Raw genomic sequence first — 19,602 nt, forward strand, 5'->3', positions numbered from 1 at the left:
CTTGCCGAAACCGTCAAAATGTTTTCTGCGTGTGATGGCAGTGGAAATTGGCAACGCAAGTGGAAGCGAGGAGAGGCAAAGGGAGGCAAATTCAGTGAGGAAAAGTTCGGGAAAGGGCTGTGAAATATGGAGATTTTTTTGTTCTTGTAATCGTTGTTTCTTCTTTGCCGTCATTTTGTTTTTTGTTGTTGTTTTTTCTTCGTCCTTTATGTCATAGTGTTCTGCGTCCTCCTTTTCTTCATCCTTCATCTTTGTTTACAGGTATATCTCAAGTGAATTAGAATACTGTCGAAAGGTTCATTTTGTTCGGTAGTTCAATTCAAAACGTGAAACTCATATTATAGAGAGACACTCCAACAAAGTCAGAGTGAAATATTTCATGATTTTGTAAATACACAGTTGGACCCACCTGGAAGCGCCCTCGCCGGCAAAAAAGATTGATTATGCCTCATTTGCATTTGCGCTTTGATGGGCTGTCAAATATTCCCGCGACTTCATTGCGTTGTAGCGGACGACAAAAGATCTTGAATCGTTCGACCTCTCGTGGTGGTGCGAAGCGATGTTGTATGTTGGTGCCATGCACTTCGCAGCGCCTACGTTCACTTTTTCTTCGTTATAAATCGGTCGCTCGGGAATCGGGGTCCAAGACGTGGCGTCGCCCTGTGACGGCGACCCACCTTTGAGCTCACCCCGACAGCGCCGTTCCTACATTTGTAACATGGGTGCGTCCCAAAGTGGTGTCGAGCGTCTCAGTGGTTTCTGCTGGCTGCCGGGAACTCGGCCAAGACCTGCAGCCAGATGATGTTGTGGAGACAATACTTGTAGTCGCGAAGCGTTTGGCCGCAATCCCGCCTCATCTGTTGCTTGGCAGCACGTGAAGACAGGCCGATGTATTTTCCCGCCATTTCTACTACAGTGGTTTTATTGCTGCCACGTTTTATTGCATTTCATTGATCTTAAAGGTTTACTCATTTATTGACATTTCTCAGCCTTTCACACACAACACAAATATGGAAAGAGAATTTACAGATTTGTTTGAAAACGTGCAGACAGAACTATGGCGCACTGAATTGTGGAGCAGTTTTCCTGATTTTTTTTTTCCATTTTATTTTAAAAACAAATGTAATGATGTGATTATATATTTTGTGATGGGTTTTTTTCTCTTGCTTTTGTATATGAATAAAAAAACGGCTGGTGTGTATGCGCTTCATGTGACGTCCACGACGTAATCGACAGGCAGCGTCGCGAGTGTTTGGGGACGGCGGGGCAAAGCTCGTGCGCGACCCTTGAACTTGCGAGGGCAGAGCCCCGGTGGCGGGTCCGCGGGAGCAGCGCTGCTTGCTTGCGGGGCTGCCGAGTTCAGCGCAGTTAATGTTCAAACCGTTTGATCCGTGCAGAGAAGCAGCATTCCGCGAATTCCTCAGCAGCCTTTTGGGAAGACTGAAGAGCACCGCTTGGCCCGCTTCTGCTTGGTAGTTGGATATTTTTGAGAAAAAAAAAAGTTTTTTTATATTAAAAAAGAGTTAGGGTTATTTTTCTATTTATTTTTTTTTTTTTTTTAGATAAAATAAAAAGTCATTTTTTTTGTTCATTTGGTGAGGGGAAAGAATTTGAGCTATAAAGCTTTTTTAAACATTTTTTTATCCCCCCCCACAAAACCTTTTTTTTTCCACTCCCAGTGAAAAAATTAATACAGTGAAAGTAGAAAAAGTCTCTCTTTGAGAAAAATTTCTTATTTTCTTGAGGTGAAACAAGCGGCGTCCACTGTGTGTCAGCATGTCGGTGCCGTCAATGATTAGCCGGCAAGCTCACACATTTGGAAGTTTCGTCTTGTTCTTTTCCCTCCGTTGAAGTCACGGCGACCCGCCTGCGCTGACGCCACATTGAACCGTCCCGGCGATACGCTGCCGTTATCTCGCGCAAACGTTTTGAAGCCACGCACCCCTTTCGTCATGCCCCACCGAGTTGGCGCACCCTTGTGCCCCCTGTGTCATCACGCAAACATGATCAAAACTAAATCGAGATAACATTGCCAGAAAGTTGAGCCTTGTCTGCCAACCTCTCTGGACATTTGCTATTGATCTTGCGTGGTCCCAAAGGTGAACGCAACACAGTTTTGGAATCCCTGCAAATTTTTCATTTTGTGTTTATCTATCTATCATCTATTTTCAAGAATTATTTTTTTTTTTTTAAAGTCATCTTTTATTTAGGATTACTGTATTTACTATTGGGGGGAAAAAATCTTTTATTTAAGAGAGTAAAAACATTTTTTCGACAAATCGTATATTTTTTAGAACAAAGTGCAATTTTTTGGAATCGTTTTTTTTCATATTGTCAGTAAATATTTGTTGTATTATGAGAAAAAATAGCATTTGTTACAATATTTTTTTTAATAGTTTTTGGAAATTTATTTATTTTTTTCCCAAGAAACGAAATTGCACAATCTGAGGGAAAAAAATCTCGTATTTTCTCCAAAAAAAGTCTCTTAGGGGGGCAAAGTAGACTTTTCCAATAAATTCTATTTTGAAGATCTTTTTTTTCCAAGAAGTGAAATGAGTTTCCTTTTCAAGAATTTCTTTTTCTTTTTTTTTTTTTTTCCAGAAAAAGGCTTTTTTTGTGTATAAGTGCACCCTGAGGAAGTTGCTCATACATACTCAAAAAGCGTTTTTATTTTAATCTCACGCACCCGGGTTCCCCAGTTTGAGAATCCTTGCTCTAGAAAGAGCAGAACTTTTTGACACCGGTACAATTTTTCTGGATGTTTACTAATAATCTTGTGCATCCCTCTGATGGTACTTTTGGGAATCCTTGATTTAGAAAGAGCTGAACTCTTATGCAACTTTTCTGGATGTTTACTAATGACCGTGCGCCCCCTTTTGAAATTCATAAGAACAGAGTTGTTCTCTGACCTTTCTCGACGTTGACATGAAATGTCTCTCATCCCCCCGCGGCGTTCACCTATCACAGTTTTGGAATCCTTGGTCTGTCGAGAGCAGAATTGTCACGCAGCCTTTCTGGATGTTTGCCGGCCGACGTTCCGAGCATTGACGCGCAAAGCGTTTTAATGTGGCCGGAGTGATGCGCGAGCGTGTTTACTAATTTGATTAAAACGTGGGCCGCGCGCCAGCCAGACGTCGAGCAGATGTCGGCGCGGAGACCACCGATTTATTGTCGGCGCCGATGAATAAAACCGAGTAGTGAAAAGAGCTGATTGATTGTGGTTCTATTGTGGGCCCGCCGGCTTTACGGGGCTTTAATGTGAGGGTGATTAACTAATGGACTAATCCCAGGTAAGAGTCATACGTTCGGGAGCTCGGCGCAATAAACACTTGGCTTCGTTTAGCTTTGATAGCGCAGACTGCTTTCACCTGGCAGACGTCAAGTCTCGAGGGCCGGGAAGGAGGGAAGCTCTACGGGGGGTCGGGGGGTCATCGGGTCCGCGTGCAGATAATAAGCCACAAGGTCAGCCTATTGGTGCGTTTCTAGCGGGACTGTTTCCAGGAGTCTGATTTAAGGTAACATCAGACCATTTTGTTTGTTGCCTAGTCCAAAAATCATATCTCTGAGTGACCACAGTCGTATATACCAAAACAAAAACAAAAGTCCAAAGTGTATTTTTAAGGGAAACGAAAGGTAAAAATAAGTATGGAAAATAAATTATTTTCAGGGGAAAAGAAAGACATTGTTTTTGAAAAAAGTCATGATTGTGTTTTATACAAAAAAAAGGCACGGCAGAATTGTATATTTTGAGAAAAAAAAATGTTAATACCATGGAAAAAAATGGCACCTTTATGACAAAAGAGTCAAATATATAAATAAAAATTTTATATGTAATAAAATAAATAATATATAAACTAGATGTTTTTTCTTCATATAACGAAATTGCATAATTTTCAGGGTCAGTCTTTTTTTTTTTCAAAAGAATAAATTCCTCTTTTTTGAAAAGTAAAGAAAACAAGCAGCCCTCCCCCCAAATATTTTTGAGAATTGTTAAATTATTTATGTTATTTTTTTTTTCAACAGTAAAAAAGTAAACGCTGTCATTTCTAGCGTAATTTCTCCTGCAAGGGTAAATGACAGCCGGACATCTTCTGACGTCACCTTTGACCTCCCCGTTCGGGCCTTGTGGTTTTCCCGCCACTTGTTGCGCCATTCGGTGGCCAGGGAAGCGGCGGCCGCAAGCAGCCGAGTGTTCCCGACGTGAGGGTGACGGGGGCACAGGCGGAAAGCGTCGAGAGGCTCAACGCTGGCGCTGCGGTGACAGCGGGGGATTGTCAATGTAATCCTTTTACTGTATGCTGTCACGGGCCTGCTAAACTTTGACCGCAGCGCTGTGTGCCAACACTTTGGCTTCACGGCTCCCTTTTTTTTTTTTTTTTTTTTTGCTCTTGTTGTTACGGGGCGGGACTGTAGCCATTTTGGTGATCCCTACGCAGGTGGAGCATGATGTAAGCCGATGCAGTTTAAAGGCCTGGCAGACAATTTGCTTGGATGTCCATGAATGAACAGTACAGGGAATGTTGTCAAACTGTAACAACGCTGTCTGTTAAAATAAAAAAAATGTAAAAAAAATGTTTTTCAACACAAGTTTTTTTTCATGACTTAAAAAATATTGTAATTTCTTCTAGACAAAACATATATATATATTTTTTTTTATCTAGATGCTCACTGAGCTGAAATCTTCCACAAATATCTCAAGCCATGCACGCCTGAAGTTTATTTAGTGCCACTTTTCCCCCCAAAATATTTTCTCAAATTCCCGTCAGCGGGCGGCCATTCTCGAACTCTCGATCAGGGAATGCCGACGCGAGAACCGAGCGTTTCCCGTCGAGTTGAGCTCCTCTGCAGATTTACGGCCATGTTTAAAAGTGTGGGAACGCCGGGAATAGTTTTCTAAAATGTGCAAAATAAATAAATAAATAAAATCCCAAATGTTGCATTGCGCATTCTTGCCAGTGGGGCGGGGGGACGTGAGCGAAGGCTCCGAGGGGGGTTGCGGCTCTTACCTTTTTTTTTTTTTTTTAAACTGCAGCTGCCTGCATTCTCACAGTAGCAATTTCAAGGACGCCAACATGAATTACACATAAGCGTCCGCTTTTTTTATTTTTTTTATTTTTTTTCGGCTGAAATCCCTCCGCCTAATCCCCGCGCCGGCCATCTTCCCAAACTGCGTTCCTGCAGCCTCTCAAAACACACACACACTTTTCCGTTTATCCCCTTTTTGTGGGCTGGTGTGTGCGATTTATTTATTTATTTGTTTATTTTCTTCTCATGAGCGATAATTAGGAGGCTCGCGGATTACAAGGGAATGATACGCTCGAATGGTGGAGGTGCTACTCCTTGCGATCAGAAAGTCTCAATCAGACCTCCAAATAGCAACCTGACAAGATTTGAATCTGTACAAAAAACAAATGTGGAACTAGATAGTGCCCTCAAATGTCCACTAAAAAATCCCTTTGTCGTGATTAGGAATAAGGAATGAGTGAATGATTGCGAACGCAGTAAGTGTGCTTTGTGAATCGGCCGATTGGAAGACGAGATGCCAAAAACGCGCGATTGGGGATGAATCGACTTCAATAGAATAAAAATATTATTTTCAATGTTTTTTTTTTTTTATTCCCTAGAAAAAAAGTTATCCAATTGTTTGAGAATTTATTTTTATTTAAGAAAAAAAAAATCGAAATAGGAAAACACATAGTTTCAAGAAAGAAACTTATTTTGTTTCATGGCAAAGGACATTGCCAACTAGCGGCCTGGCATGCACATTACAACATTTTCATTTGGATTCAGAATGGATGGAGCAATACTTTAAAGTACAATTCAAGTGAAACTACTCAGTTAGATTAACACGAAGTAATGTCGTTACTTTGCATTTCGAGGTCAACATAAAGCCAAAGTAAGAAGATTGGGTGGTCCCGTGTATGTGTGCGTGTGTGCGAACAACCCTTACGCCACTCTTATCCCACAAGGCCTCTCCCCCCCCCCCCCCCCCCACTCTCCCTCTCATCTGTTCTTGGGCCGACATGTTATCAGGCCCGACTAGTCAGGGACGACACACGTGCCGCACTCCTGACACTGACCGCGGGTCATTGAAATGCAAACACAGGACACACTAAACCAAATGGGGTCGAAGAGCGGCAAATATTTGGCCAAGAGCCTTTTTTTTTTTCTTTTTTTTTCCCCTTGTTTCTCTTCCCTGATGGCGGCGAGGCGGTGTGTTTACATGGGCCGGAAGGAAGAAAGGAAGGAAGGAAGGACGTCGCCCGGCAGATGGCCGTCCCCGTGCGTGTCCGAGCCTTCATTTGGACGGACAAATAAAGCGGGCCAATCTCCTCGCATTAAAGAGTGAAGGCGAGAGGTCAGTGTGACATCTGGCCGCCGAGCCCACCTGAACGCCACACTGGGTGTGAAATGAACACTTTTACTCGGCCGGTGACCCTCTGAACTCAGACCGCAGGAGAGCAGCTCCCTCTATCTGCCAGCAACTACACGAGACAGGTTCGGGAAACGCTCGAAAGAAAAAAAGGACATTATACTACCAGAATCAAGTCTTGCAGGGACAAAGTCATAGAGAAAAAAAAACGTTTTGTAGGAATTTTTAGGAACAAATTTTGTAGTTTTTAGGATTGTTTTTAAGAAAAAGTTAGAAATGTTCTTTTTTTTTCCCCCTAAAAAAGTCAGATATTTTCTAGATTTTCATTGTTGATGATAAAAGTGCTTGATTATTATTATTTAGCGGGAAAACAACAGCTGGTGGACTACTTAAGGCAGTTTAATTGACGAAAATGACAGTTTATTGAGAAACTAACAAAAATAACTTATATCTTCAACAAAATGTCATTTGTTCCGCGGCCATGTGCTTCACGGAGACCTGGCTTTGCGACGCTGTACCCGATGGCGCCGTAATGCTTCCCGGCTTCCGCATTCATCGAGCGGACCGCGACATGGAATCATCGGGGAAAACAAAGGGCGGCGGGATATGCCTCTATAGCAACGGAAAATGGTGTACGGACGTCACGGTGCTCAGCACACACTGCAGCCCGCATTTGGAGTCGCTATTCTTAAACTGTAAACCATTCTACTCGCCACGTGAGTTCGCATCATTCATACTGGCTGGAGTCTATATAACGCCTCAAGCTAACACGAACGCCGCATTGCTAACGCTCGCCGAACAAGTCAACGAAATTGAAAAAATACACCCAGACTCACCCCTCATTATTCTCGGGGACTTTTACAAAGCTAAACTCAACCACGAACTCCCTAAATACAAGCAGCACATCACTGCTAAACTTAAGCAGCTTCGCCAAGCTAAGGAGGACGCATATCAGAGCGGGGGGACAGGGCCCTGTATAATCGAGCTAGAAACCAGTTGAGTAAAGAAATTCATATTGCAAAGAGGAACCATGCAGCAAAGTTGGAAAAACAGTTTAGCGAAAACGACTCTAAATCAGTCTGGCATGCATTCCAATCGCTGACTAATTACAAGCGACGATCCCCCCAAGCTGAGAACAATAGCACACGAGCCAACGACTTGAATACCTTCTACTGCAGATTTGAAAAGGACAGTTTCACACCACACACCCACCCGGCCGCACCCGCGACCACAATCACACCTCTGACCTCTGCGTTAACCATTCATGAACAGGATGTGAGACGCATCTTCAAACAACAGAAGATTAACAAAGCGGCAGGCCCGGACCATGTGTCCCCATCCTGCCTCAAAGTCTGCGCGGACCAGCTCGCTCCAGTCTTCACTCAGATCTTCAACAGATCTCTGGAAATGTCCGAAGTTCCATCCTGTTTCAAACGCTCCACCATCATTCCGGTCCCCAAGAAACCTGCAATCTCGGGTCTGAATGACTACAGGCCTGTCGCTTTGACATCTGTGGTCATGAAGTCCTTTGAACGTCTCGTGCTGGACCACCTCAAGAGTGTCACAGGTCCCCTGCTGGACCCCCTGCAGTTTGCCTACCAAGCAAACAGGTCTGCGGATGATGCAGTCAACATGGGACTGCACTTCATCCTAGAACACCTCGACAGTGCAGGGACCTACGCGAGGATCCTGTTCGTGGACTTCAGCTCAGCGTTCAACACCATCGTCCCTGAACTCCTTTCATCCAAGCTTCTCCAGCTCAGCGTCTCACCTGCCATCTGCCAGTGGATTTACAGCTTTCTGACGGGCAGGACACAGCAGGTCAGGCTGGGGGAGGCCACCTCATCCACACGCAGCATCAGCACTGGGGCACCCCAAGGTTGTGTCCTCTCTCCGCTGCTCTTCTCTCTCTACACGAACGACTGCACCTCAGCGAACCCGACTGTCAAACTCCTGAAGTTTGCAGATGACACCACTGTCATCGGCCTCATCAAGGACGGTGACGAGTCTGCATATCGACAGGAAGCGGAGCGGCTGGAGCTGTGGTGCGGCCGACACAACCTGGAGCTGAACACGCTCAAGACTGTAGAGATGATCGTGGACTTCAGGAGGCATCCTTCGCCACAGCTGCCCCTCACGCTGTCCAGCTGCCTTGTGTCAACCGTCGAGACCTTCAAGGTCTTGGGAATTACAATCTCTCAGGACCTGAAGTGGGCAACCAACATCAACTCCGTCCTCAAAAAAGCTCAGCAGAGGATGTACTTCCTGCGGCTTCTGAGAAAGCACGGCCTGCCACCGGAGCTGCTGAGACAGTTCTACACAGCGGTCATCGAATCAGTCCTGTGTTCTTCCATCACAGTCTGGTTTGGTGCTGCTACAAAAAAGGACAAACTCCGACTGCAACGGACAATCAAAACTGCTGAAAGGATTGTCGGTACCCCCCTACCCACCACTGAGGACTTGCACGCTGCCAGAACTAAGACAAGGGCGTGCAAAATCCTCTCGGACCCTCCGCACCCCGGCCACCAGCTCTTCCAGCTCCTTCCCTCAGGTAGGCGCTACCGATCAATGCAAACTAGAACTAGTAGACATTCCAACAGCTTCTTCCCTCTTGCGATCAACTTCTTAAACACCTAACCTATAATTCCATTACAACAAGCTGGCAATTTTTTGACTTGAGTTCGTTGTCACATTTCTGTTCGGCCAATTATGTATTACTCGTGCACTCACTGTAGTTGTCTCGCCATGCTGCACTATTTGCATATACTGGCCACTCATGCCAGAGTAGCATCTGCCCTATTTGCACACTGATTGAGGAGTATCTGTAACATTTGCACAACCAACATTGTCCCAGATTATCGCACTACTCGTCACTTTAAACCGCATACAATCCTTGAAGTCTCAGCGCCCTTTGCACAATGGTCATTGCACCGGACTATTGCGATATTAGCCATTCGAACTGCTCTAAGTGCTAGAGGACTCTGCATCTTTTTGCACAATTGTTGTTTGTTGTTGTTTTTTGTCAATGTCTTTATGTCTCCAAAGTGTTCTGTAAATTGACTGTCTGTTGTACTAGAGCGGCTCCAACTACCGTAGACAAATTCCTTGTGTGTTTTGGACATACTTGGCAAATAAAGATGATTCTGATTCTAATTCTGATTTTGTTTTTCAACAAAAGTTCTACTGTGTATCCCCTACCCGCACCCCCTTTCTCGACTCTTTCTGACTTTTTCTTTTTTTTTAACACTTGCGCTGTGTCATAGTGAAAAGTGGAGGTTGGTCATGCAGGAGGGAAACGAATGTGAATGAAAGAAATTACAGTACTCATCATCATCATCGGGTATGCTTGGAAAATGAACCATTTGACACAAGATTCCGCTTTGTTGTGTCAAAATGATTCTTCTGACATTTGTTCATCCTTGACGCACCGCTGCTTTGCTCTCTGTTTTATTTAGCGTGATGACTCAGTTTTTCCCCGTTACTGTCTTAGCGTCGTTGTCTCTGTTACCACTGCAACCTAGAATCCCCCCCCCCACACACACACACACTCCCACAGGACCATGGATGGATGGAACAGCAGACGCAAAAGGACGCCAGCACATGTTTGTTGTCTGACCTATACGATCTACGTTCGGGTCGATTAAATCAATTAAAGTTAAATTACAAGTCATAATTGGTTTGAAGTGTACATTTGAGTCTCATTGTGATCAACTTGTCCTACAGATTTTTGGCTAATTGCAATCAAATTTGAAGCACAAGTACTAGAGAAAAAAATCAAGAAGGGGGAACAAAATGTACCACTTTTTTCCTAAATAAAAAACAAAAAGAAATTATACAAGAATATTTTTTTCGGGCTAAGTCACAATTTTTTTAGTCCATGTTAGGCAAATTTTCAAGAAGTCCTATGTTTTTGCAAAAAAAAAACTAAATTTGATGAAAAAAATATTGTTTTCAGATTTTGTCTGATTGCTGCTAGGGCTGCGAAAACAGTCGAATAACTCTGCAAAGTCGAATTCAATATAGGTCGACGCAGAATTTCTCCCTCGAAGCTCCGCTGGGACCAAAAAAAAAAAGAGAAAAAGGTCCGCCCGGAACCAATGTTTCACACGGACATTTATTGCAGACGGACACAGTGCTAAGCCACTGATCAACTTTGCCAAAAACCACAGAGGAGCGCCTGTAAGTGATTTTTAAGACACTATTAGATGTGTAATGTACATATAACATGATGTATGAGCGAGCTGAATGGTAGCATTTCTTTTTTACCTAAAATGTAAAGTGTATTTTTTTAACCTAAAATGGTCATTGCTAGCTCGCTAATGCTAATCGCGAATGCTAACCATTTAGCAACGGCTGCTTTAGTTTTCTCAAATTCTGTCCTGAGTTTATACCATACACTCAGTCTCAACATGTGCAGTTTAAGGATAGGAGTCCAGCCCTCAGAAATGAGAATGAAATGCATGTTAGTAGTAATGTAAGGACATACAGCAAATAGCATCGACGCAGGAGGAGGAAGAGGAGATTTTGTGTTTGGGGTTGTGTTGCCTGCAGCACATATCAATGCGACACGTTGAGCCGCTACACAGACGTTAGCGGCCCTTCAGCTAGCACGCCCTCATATTTCAAATCAAGACAAGGTGACATGCCAAAGTGTCACGCTAACAACACGCAATTTAAGCCCGGACGCACGGTCGATGGGGGCTGACGCTCACGAGCCGCCGGAGGAAGGAAGTCCTCAAAATCGGAAAGGCGGGAGGCCACAACACCACCTCTTTGCCGGAAAACTTACCTCCACCAAGAAAGTTAGGACGTTGTACTTTTGTTAGTTCCTTAGTATGCATGTATTTTTTACTCTGTTCGTTTGTTCTTTAGTTTGCTCGTTTGTTTTTTAGTTGGTTAGTTTAAAGAGTTATTTTGCTAGCATTATAGTTAGTTACTTAGGTTGTTCTATAGTTTCCTAGTTAGTCTTTTAATTTTAAAATGAGTTTCTTCATTTATTTTCTTCATTAGTTTGTCCACAAAGGGGTTTATTTGTTTGTCAGTTCACTGGTTTGTTCGCTAGTTAGTGTGTTGCTTAATCAGTTAGTAGTTCTTTAGCTTACTAGTTCATTAAGTTAAGTTTGTTAGTTTGTTCTTTTGTTTAGTTTGTTCACTAGGTGATTAGTTTGTTTGTTTGTTAGTCCACTCATGTGTTTATTTGCTTGTTAATTAATCCGTTAATTGGTCTGCTTGTTAGTAAGTTTCTTGGTTTAAGTTAGTTAGTTTGTTCTTTTGTTTAGTTTGTTCACTAGGTTGTTAGCTGGTTAGTTAGTTTGTTCGTCCACTCATTTGTTTGTTTATTCTCTTGTTACTTAATCGGTTAGTAGTTCGTTAGTTTCCTAGCTCGCTTGTTACGTAATCAGTTCGTTGGTTGGTTAGTTAGATTTAATGTTTTTCTTAACTTGTTCATTAGGTAGTTTGTTAGTTGTTAGTTCATTTGATCACTTGATTGTTGGTTTACTAGTTAGCCTGTTTGTTTGTTTACATGTTAGTTAGTTCATTTCTCCACTCACTGGATTTTACTTTGCAAGGGTTCTTTATTGGAACTCAACACAAGTCTTGTGAGAGTCGGCCGGGTAGTTTTGATGTCGCCCTGCAATAATGCATCACCATCATCATCGTCTTTGTCACTGGTTTACAGCGGCGAGAAGGTCACGCGCTCGTACAATGCCGAAATAGCGCCGATAGACTTCCCCGCTCCGGGCCCAAAAAAAAGCGGAAGGAGCATCGACTTTTTATGAGATGAAAACCGCAGCTCAATCCGTCTTTAGCCGGTGAGCGTGAAATCGGGCCAGAAAGACCAGTGGCCGGGGCGCCGGATTAAGCCGTCATTAGTCATCCCCGCTAATGGTTTAACTGGTTTGCCAGGAGCCGCGACAGGTGGGACAGTCGTTCCCTGGTTCCTCTTGTAAAGCGGCGGCGGGGCTTAGCGACACCCTCCAGATTGACTGTCGGGGAGCAGGTGGGCGTCAGCTGCCCGCCATACATCACCACGCTAACGGTAGACCGTTGGCGGCGGTGGAAGCTATGGGCCAGAAGAAAAAGAGAGAGAGCTCCGGGCAAGAGCAGGAAACAGAAAACGACAATAAACCACGAAAGAGACCTAGAAAAGAAAAAAACGAAGAAAATAAGCCGGGATCGCAAAGGAGTCAGCTGCTGGAATCAAACAGCTGCTGCAAAAAACAAAGACCGGGACAAAGTGGGTTCTATTTGGACTGGACTCGGGCCAAAAGCCAGGGAGGGGGTCCGGCGGGGGGGACGGTGGTTATATAACGCCCCCAGAGGTGCTCTTCACTCTCTAATGATATGGCTCTGGTGTCAGAGGCCGCGGCCTGAAGCGCTACGCTATAAAAAGAGAGTGCGGGCAGAATGCGCACTATTGTTCCTCCACGAACCGCCGAGCAGGCGCTGTTTCCAAACGTCCCACAAACCAAGAATCAAGAAAGAGGAATAACCTTCAGAGGCAGCTGGGATCGGCCACAGTCAGGGATAGTCTAGCGCTACACGCCGCTGACGTCGGTTCCCGCTCAATGGCCACGCTAACCTGGGATTACCTGCCAACAATCCCAACGCTTGCTGCAACGCTGCAAAATGGGAAGGTCGTTAGCCGGGCCCAGGCGGGATTGGGAATATCGCGTCCTGAATCAGAAGAATCACAACTAGAGTGTCAAATCAAGTCACATGCTAATAATAATAAATACACGAGGCTCATGGCACTGACTGCGACGCTATGAAGTCGGCACAAGTGACGAGCTTAAGCTAAGTGTAAGCTAACGCTAGTGGCGTTAGCTTACACTTAGCTGGAGGAATTCATTAGCAATCGGAACAGGACTCAAATCGGTCTTGTTTTTCCCAGAGGGCGTAAAACATCCTAATGGACGCAACCTCTTGTAGAGTGGACGCACTTTGAATTGCAATCAAGTGAGGACACAGTGGCAAATGTGTTTGGATGTTTTGCTACAAAACATAATCTACTTTATATTCAGAACTGATACACTTTGCATAGTCAAATACTGCAAGTCATGTGTGTAAAAGTATTGAAAAGGCTGCAGGATGAAGTCACCACACAAGTTTTGTTTTTAATGTTGAATACCTTAAAAATACGGTGGAACGGTGACTGACTGGTTAGAGCGTCTGCCTCACAGTTCTGAGGTCCGGGGTTCAATCCCCACCACCGCCTGTGTGGAGTTTGTATGTTCTCCCCGTGGCTGCGTGAGTTTTCTCCGGGCACTCCGGTTTCCTCCCACATCCTAGTGAGGAGAAGCGGCTCAGAAAATGGATGGATGGAGTACATATGTCATGTATTATTTCATTTTTAAATATTTATTTTGTTTTTTGTTTTGTTTTTTGTTTTAGTAATGAAATCATCATGAGACCTATGCGATATTGATCTTTACCGTATTCGTATTGTGATGAACGTCCCATAGCAAAACCGAGGCCCCGTGATGGTTCAACCCGGGAAAAGATTCCTCATGTCCACCGTTTGCACCACAATGGCGTCTTGTTTCCCGCCTCCAGTCGCTCACGCGCTCCTCGCCACCGCCGTAAATCTGTTGGGAGGCTAATCTGCCTCGACCCACCAGCTGCTGTCTTGGCACTGGCAGGTGCCAACATTCCCGTTGCCGTGGCGACCGGCGGCCGCAGAAGGGCCTGGCGCCTGGCCGGCCTGGCCAGGCCATCGTGTGTGTGTGCGCCCGTGCCTGCGTGGCGTGTGCCAGCCTGGACGCGTGTATTATTAGAAAGCAGGCGCTTGTGGCCAGCTCTTGGTGAGCTGCCATTGCCAGCTGTGTGTCGCCGGGAGCCCATTAAGTGGATTTTTTTTCCTTCTTTTTTGTTGAAGTTACACAATGTGAACAAGCAGCTCGGCCAAAGTCACTTCAACCTTTTGTCTCGTGGGCCGCAGAGACACACAAAGGCCACTTTGGCACCCTGCTTTTGCAGCACCCGTCTTACTGGAATGGGAACTAAACGGCGGAGCTTGACACATGCTCAGTACAAACACGAAGGAAATTGGCCCCAAATGTGTCTCAAAATGTATTTTTTTTCATCAAATGTACAATAGCTGAAGCAGCAAATCAAGAGCGTGGCTCGGATTCCCTGTGATGTCACACCTTAGCCGCTTGTTTCTGGCAGAATTCGTGAAGCATAATTGCTTGTGCCTCAAAATAATTAGGGAGAAACGATTCATGTAAAAATGCATGTAATCTAAAAATTATGTGGGATGTTTTTCAGATATGGAAATATGACATACAGTATTTGTTGCTAGGTAGAATTTGTGGAGCATAATTGCTTGTGCCATAAGCACATTTTAAAAAAAAATTATTTCTTAAATGTGTCAGTTTAATAATAATGTTGTTACTTATTACTTTTTATTTTTTATTTTACTTCATTAATATTTCATTATTTTCATGTTATTAGTAAAAATACATATTAACACTGTACCTCCAAAATCTCAGAAAATATATATATTATAAAACATTTGACATTCTGAGAAATGTCACATTTTGACAGCCACTTGTTACTATGCAAGATTTGTGGGACAATTGCTTACACCCCAGGCGACAAATGTTTATTATTCTTTTTTTTAAAATTATTTTTATTTTTATTTTTATTTTTATTTTTTTTTGCATACCAATGTATATCCAAAATTCAGAAACACAAAACATTTTTTTTTTACCCACAGTGCCACCTGTTGCATCTGATGGGGCACTGCCTCACTTGCCCCTAATGCAAAATCACCACTAAATGCTCTTTTCAAGAGACACAAAAGCCCCGCTGGCCGTCACATCCCGGGTGCCGCACACACTCTACGGGGGCCTCTCTCGAAACCTGTTGTGCGAGGAAGGAAACTGATGTGGTCTGGTTGCCGTGGAAACCAGGTGAGAACATGCGCCGTGTGCCTGCTGGCTGGGTGGATGACGTACTTCGTTCCGTGACGTGCAGCAAGAGGCGAGAGGCCACCTCACGGGGAGGAATGCTGACATCATCAAAGACAAGGAAAGTGGTCAAACAACATGGGAGATTGTCCTCAGAATAGTCATACTTTTGTGTGTAGTACAAAGACCGTGCTATGCTAACATTTGGCATCATATTAGCTACATACATAGCATTACATATACATATGTAAGTAAATCAGCTTTTTCCACAATGATTTAGCATTGTAAGACAGTGAGCCTTCTTCACTGTAGTGGCTTTTACATTAGTGATAGAAATTGTTTGTTTTTATTATTTTTCAACATCACACCATTGTTGCTCGGCAGAATTCATAGGGCACAAGACCCTCAAGCCCTAAATCCCAATTCCAAAAAATAGTAAATCATTGTTTTATTTGTTTTATATCTGTTTGGGTGACTTTGATCTTAAGGTGACTGAATAAAAAATGCACTTGTACCAAGGTCAAAAATCAAATTAAAATAAACTACATGGAGTCACATGTCAAACTATTTCGTCAAAATGATATGATATGGTGATGTAATTTTTCTGCTTGAAAATGCCACTAAATTGGAATATGACTGAAATGAGGATTCCCATCCTGCTGCTCACACTGGTGGAAGTAAATAAGTATTAGAGGTCGCTATTCAGGCTGACCTCCGCCTCTCAGCAGGTATCGCCCGGTCGCTGGTTCAATTCTGGCTTGAAGGATATTTTCAGTCTTTACCAAAATAGGAACTAAAAATAATCGTGGTTTATCCAAATGATTCAAGAAAATGACGCAATTGCTCCATTCTGCACATCCCATCAGACTCATAACCCTTCGATAGCTCACTTGGTAGAGCGGAGGCCTGTAGAGGTTAACACCTGAAATCATTTGGTCGCTGGTTCAAATCCGGCTCGAAAGATATTTTAGAGTTTTCATCCTTTATGAAAATGGGGACTAAAAATTGCGATCTAGAAAATGCCACAAATGCTCCGTTCTACACATCCCATCAGATTAGCAACCCTTCGATAGCTCAGTTGGTAGAGCGGAGGACTGTAGAGGTTAACACCTGAAATCATTTGGCCGCTGGTTTTATTCCAGCTCGAACGATATTTTCAGACCAAACTATAGCCGTTAATCCTCCAGCTACACATGCCGTTAAACTAGTAACGCCTTCGATATCTCAGTTGGTAGAGCGGAGGACTGGAGAGGTTAACAGCTGAAATCCTTAGGTCGCTGGTTCACTTCCGGCTCGAAGGATATTTAAGAGTTTTCATCCTTTATGAAAATGTTTGACGAAGTTCTAGAAAATGACACAATTGCTCCATTCTACACATCGCACCAGACCAATACCCCTTCAATAGCTCAGTTAGGAGAGTGGAGGACTGTAGAGGTTTACAGCTGAAATCCTTAGGTCGCTGGTTCAATTCCGGCTCGAAGGATATCTTCGAGTTTTCAACCTTTACGAAAATAGGAACAAAAATACTTCTAAAGGGTTCTAGAAAATTAAACAATTGATCCGTTCTACACATACCATCAGACCAGTAACCCTTCGATAGCTCAGTTGGTAGAGCGGAGGACTGTAGAGGTTAACAGCTGAAATCCTTAGGTCGCTGGTTCAATTCCGGCTCGAAGGATATTTTAGAGTTTTCATCCTTTACGAAAATCGGGACAAAAAAATGCGATCTAGAAAATGACACAATTGCTCCATTATACACATCCCATCAGATTAGTAACCCTTCGATAGCTCTCTTGGTAGAGCGGAGGCCTGTAGAGGTTAACACCTCAAATCATTTGGTCGCTGGTTTTATTCCAGCTCGAACCGGTTCATTACTAAAAATAGCCGTTAATCCTCCAGCTACACATGCCATTAAACCAGTAATCCCTTCGATAACTCAGTTGGTAGAGCGGAGGACTGTGGAGCTTAATAGCTGAAATCCTTAGGTCGCTGGTTCAATTCCGGCTCGAAGGATATTTTAGAGTTTTCATCCTTTATGAAAATGGGGACTAAAAATTGCAATCTAGAAAATGCCACAAATGCTCCATTCTTCACATCCCATCAGATTAGCAACCCTTCGATAGCTCAGTTGGTAGAGCGGAGGACTGTAGAGGTTAACACCTGAAATCATTTGGCCGCTGGTTTTATTCCAGCTCGAACGATATTTTCAGTCTTTACCTTGTAACTAAAAACAGCTCGAACGATATTATCATTCCCTTGTAAACTAAAAATAGTCATTAATCCTCCAGCTACACATGCCATCAAACCAGTAACCCCTTCGATAGCTCAGTTGGTAGAGCGGAGGATTGTAGAGGTTTACAGCTGAAATCCTTAGGTCGCTGGTTCAATTCCAGCTCGAAGGATATTTTTGAGTTTTCAACCTTTACGAAAATAGAACAAAAAATTGCGATCTAGAAAATGCCACAAATGCTCCACTCTTCACATCCCATCAGACCAGTAACCCTTCGATAGCTCAGTTGGTAGAGCGAAGGACTGTAGAGGTTAACAACTGAAATCATTTGGTCGCTAGTTTTATTCCAGCTTGAACGATATTTTCAGACCAAACTATAGCCGTTAATCCTCCAGCTACACATGCCATTAAACTAGTAACGCCTTCGATATCTCAGTTGGTAGAGCGGAGGACTGGAGAGGTTAACAGCTGAAATCCTTAGGTCGCTGGTTCACTTCCGGCTCGAAGGATATTTAAGAGTTTTCATCCTTTATGAAAATGTTGACGAAAAGTTCTAGAAAATGAAACAATATTTTCGAGTTTTCAACCTTTACGAAACTAGGAACTAAAAATTGCGATCTAGAGAATGCCACAATTGCTCCATTTTTCACATCCCATCAGTCCAGTAACCCTTCGATAGCTCAGTTGGTAGAGCGGAGGACTGTAGCGGTTTACAGCTGAAATCCTTAGGTCGCTGGTTCAATTCCGGCTCGAAGGATCTTTTCGAGTTTTCAACCTTTACGGAGGAACTAAAAATTGCGATCTAGAAAATGCCACAATTGCACCAGACTAATATTCCTTCGATAGCTCAGTTGGTAGAGCGGAGCACTGAAGAGCTTAACAACTGAAATCATTTGGTCGCTGGTTTTATTCCAGCTCGAACGATATTTTCACTTTACCCATAAGACCAGTAACCCTTCGATAGCTCAGTTGGTAGAGCGGAGGACTGTAGAGTTTTACAGCTGAAATCCTTAGGTCGCTGGTTCAATTCCGGCTCGAAGGATATTTTAGAGTTTTCAACCTTTACGAAAAGAGGAACTAAAAATTGCCATCTAGAAAATGCCACAATTGCTCCATTCTACACATCCCATTAGACCAGTAACCCGTCGATAGCTCAGTTGGTAGAGTGTAGGACTGTAGAGGTTTACAGCTGAAATCCTTAGGTCGCTGGTTCAATTCCGGCTCGATGGATATTTTCGAGTTTTCAACCTTTACAAAAATGGGAATGTTCTAGAAAATGACACAATTGCTCCATTCTACACATCCCATTAGACCAGTAACCCTTCGATAGCTCAGTTGGTAGAGCGGACGACTGAAGAGGTTAACAACTGAAATCCTTTGGTCGCTCGTTTTATTCCAGCTCGAACGATATTTTCACTTTACCAACTAAAAATAGCCGTTAATCCTCCAGCTACACATGCCATCAAACAAGTAACCCCATCGATAGCTCAGTTGGTAGAGCAGAGGACTGTAGAGGTTTACAGCTGAAATCCTTAGGTTGCTGGTTCAATTCCTGCTCGAAGGATATCTTAGAGTTTTCAACCTTTACGAAAATAGGAACTTAAAATAGCGTTCTAGAAAATGACACAATTGCTCCATTCTACAAATTCCATCAGACCAGTAACCCCTTTGATAGCTCAGTTGGTAGAGTGCAGGACTGTAGAGGTTTACAGCTGAAATCCTTAGGGCGCTGGTTCAATTCCGGCTGGAAGGATATTTTATAGAGTTTTCAACCTTTACAAAAATGATGACTGTTCTAGAAAATGACACAATTACTCCATCCTACACATCGTACCAGACCAATATCCCTTTGATAGCTCAGTTGGTTGAGCGGAGGACTGTAGAGGTTAACACCTGAAATCATTTGGTCGCTGGTTTTATTCCAGCTCGAACGATATTTTTGTAACTAAAAATAGCCGTTAATCCTCCAGCTACACATGCCATCAAACCAGTAACCCCTTCGATAGCTCAGTTGGTAGAGCGGAGGACTGTAGAGGTTTACAGCTGAAATCCTTAGGTCGCTGGTTCAATTCCGGCTCGAAGGA

The 19,602-nt window shown here is 43.5% G+C and overlaps 9 non-coding genes across 9 annotated transcripts; all 9 read left to right on the forward strand.

Moving 5' to 3' along the window:
* Window positions 1-16,501: 16,501 nt before the first annotated feature.
* trnas-gga (transfer RNA serine (anticodon GGA)) lies at window positions 16,502-16,589 on the forward strand. The gene is given in 2 exon segments: window positions 16,502-16,538; window positions 16,554-16,589. It is a non-coding gene; the product is annotated as a tRNA-Ser (tRNA).
* Window positions 16,590-16,878: 289 nt separating this feature from the next.
* Window positions 16,879-16,966, forward strand: trnay-gua (transfer RNA tyrosine (anticodon GUA)). Its single transcript is given in 2 exon segments — window positions 16,879-16,915; window positions 16,931-16,966. It is a non-coding gene; the product is annotated as a tRNA-Tyr (tRNA).
* A 247-nt stretch (window positions 16,967-17,213) lies between these two features.
* Window positions 17,214-17,301, forward strand: trnah-gug (transfer RNA histidin (anticodon GUG)). The gene is given in 2 exon segments: window positions 17,214-17,250; window positions 17,266-17,301. It is a non-coding gene; the product is annotated as a tRNA-His (tRNA).
* A 301-nt stretch (window positions 17,302-17,602) lies between these two features.
* Window positions 17,603-17,690, forward strand: trnay-gua (transfer RNA tyrosine (anticodon GUA)). Its single transcript is given in 2 exon segments — window positions 17,603-17,639; window positions 17,655-17,690. It is a non-coding gene; the product is annotated as a tRNA-Tyr (tRNA).
* Window positions 17,691-17,939: 249 nt separating this feature from the next.
* Window positions 17,940-18,027, forward strand: trnas-gga (transfer RNA serine (anticodon GGA)). Its single transcript is given in 2 exon segments — window positions 17,940-17,976; window positions 17,992-18,027. It is a non-coding gene; the product is annotated as a tRNA-Ser (tRNA).
* A 160-nt stretch (window positions 18,028-18,187) lies between these two features.
* Window positions 18,188-18,275, forward strand: trnay-gua (transfer RNA tyrosine (anticodon GUA)). The gene is given in 2 exon segments: window positions 18,188-18,224; window positions 18,240-18,275. It is a non-coding gene; the product is annotated as a tRNA-Tyr (tRNA).
* Window positions 18,276-18,472: 197 nt separating this feature from the next.
* On the forward strand, window positions 18,473-18,560 carry trnay-gua (transfer RNA tyrosine (anticodon GUA)). The gene is given in 2 exon segments: window positions 18,473-18,509; window positions 18,525-18,560. It is a non-coding gene; the product is annotated as a tRNA-Tyr (tRNA).
* Window positions 18,561-18,660: 100 nt separating this feature from the next.
* trnay-gua (transfer RNA tyrosine (anticodon GUA)) lies at window positions 18,661-18,748 on the forward strand. Its single transcript is given in 2 exon segments — window positions 18,661-18,697; window positions 18,713-18,748. It is a non-coding gene; the product is annotated as a tRNA-Tyr (tRNA).
* A 766-nt stretch (window positions 18,749-19,514) lies between these two features.
* On the forward strand, window positions 19,515-19,602 carry trnay-gua (transfer RNA tyrosine (anticodon GUA)). Its single transcript is given in 2 exon segments — window positions 19,515-19,551; window positions 19,567-19,602. It is a non-coding gene; the product is annotated as a tRNA-Tyr (tRNA).

The sequence above is a fragment of the Phyllopteryx taeniolatus genome, chromosome 20 (assembly GCF_024500385.1).
Source record: "Phyllopteryx taeniolatus isolate TA_2022b chromosome 20, UOR_Ptae_1.2, whole genome shotgun sequence".
NCBI lineage: Eukaryota > Metazoa > Chordata > Actinopteri > Syngnathiformes > Syngnathidae > Phyllopteryx > Phyllopteryx taeniolatus.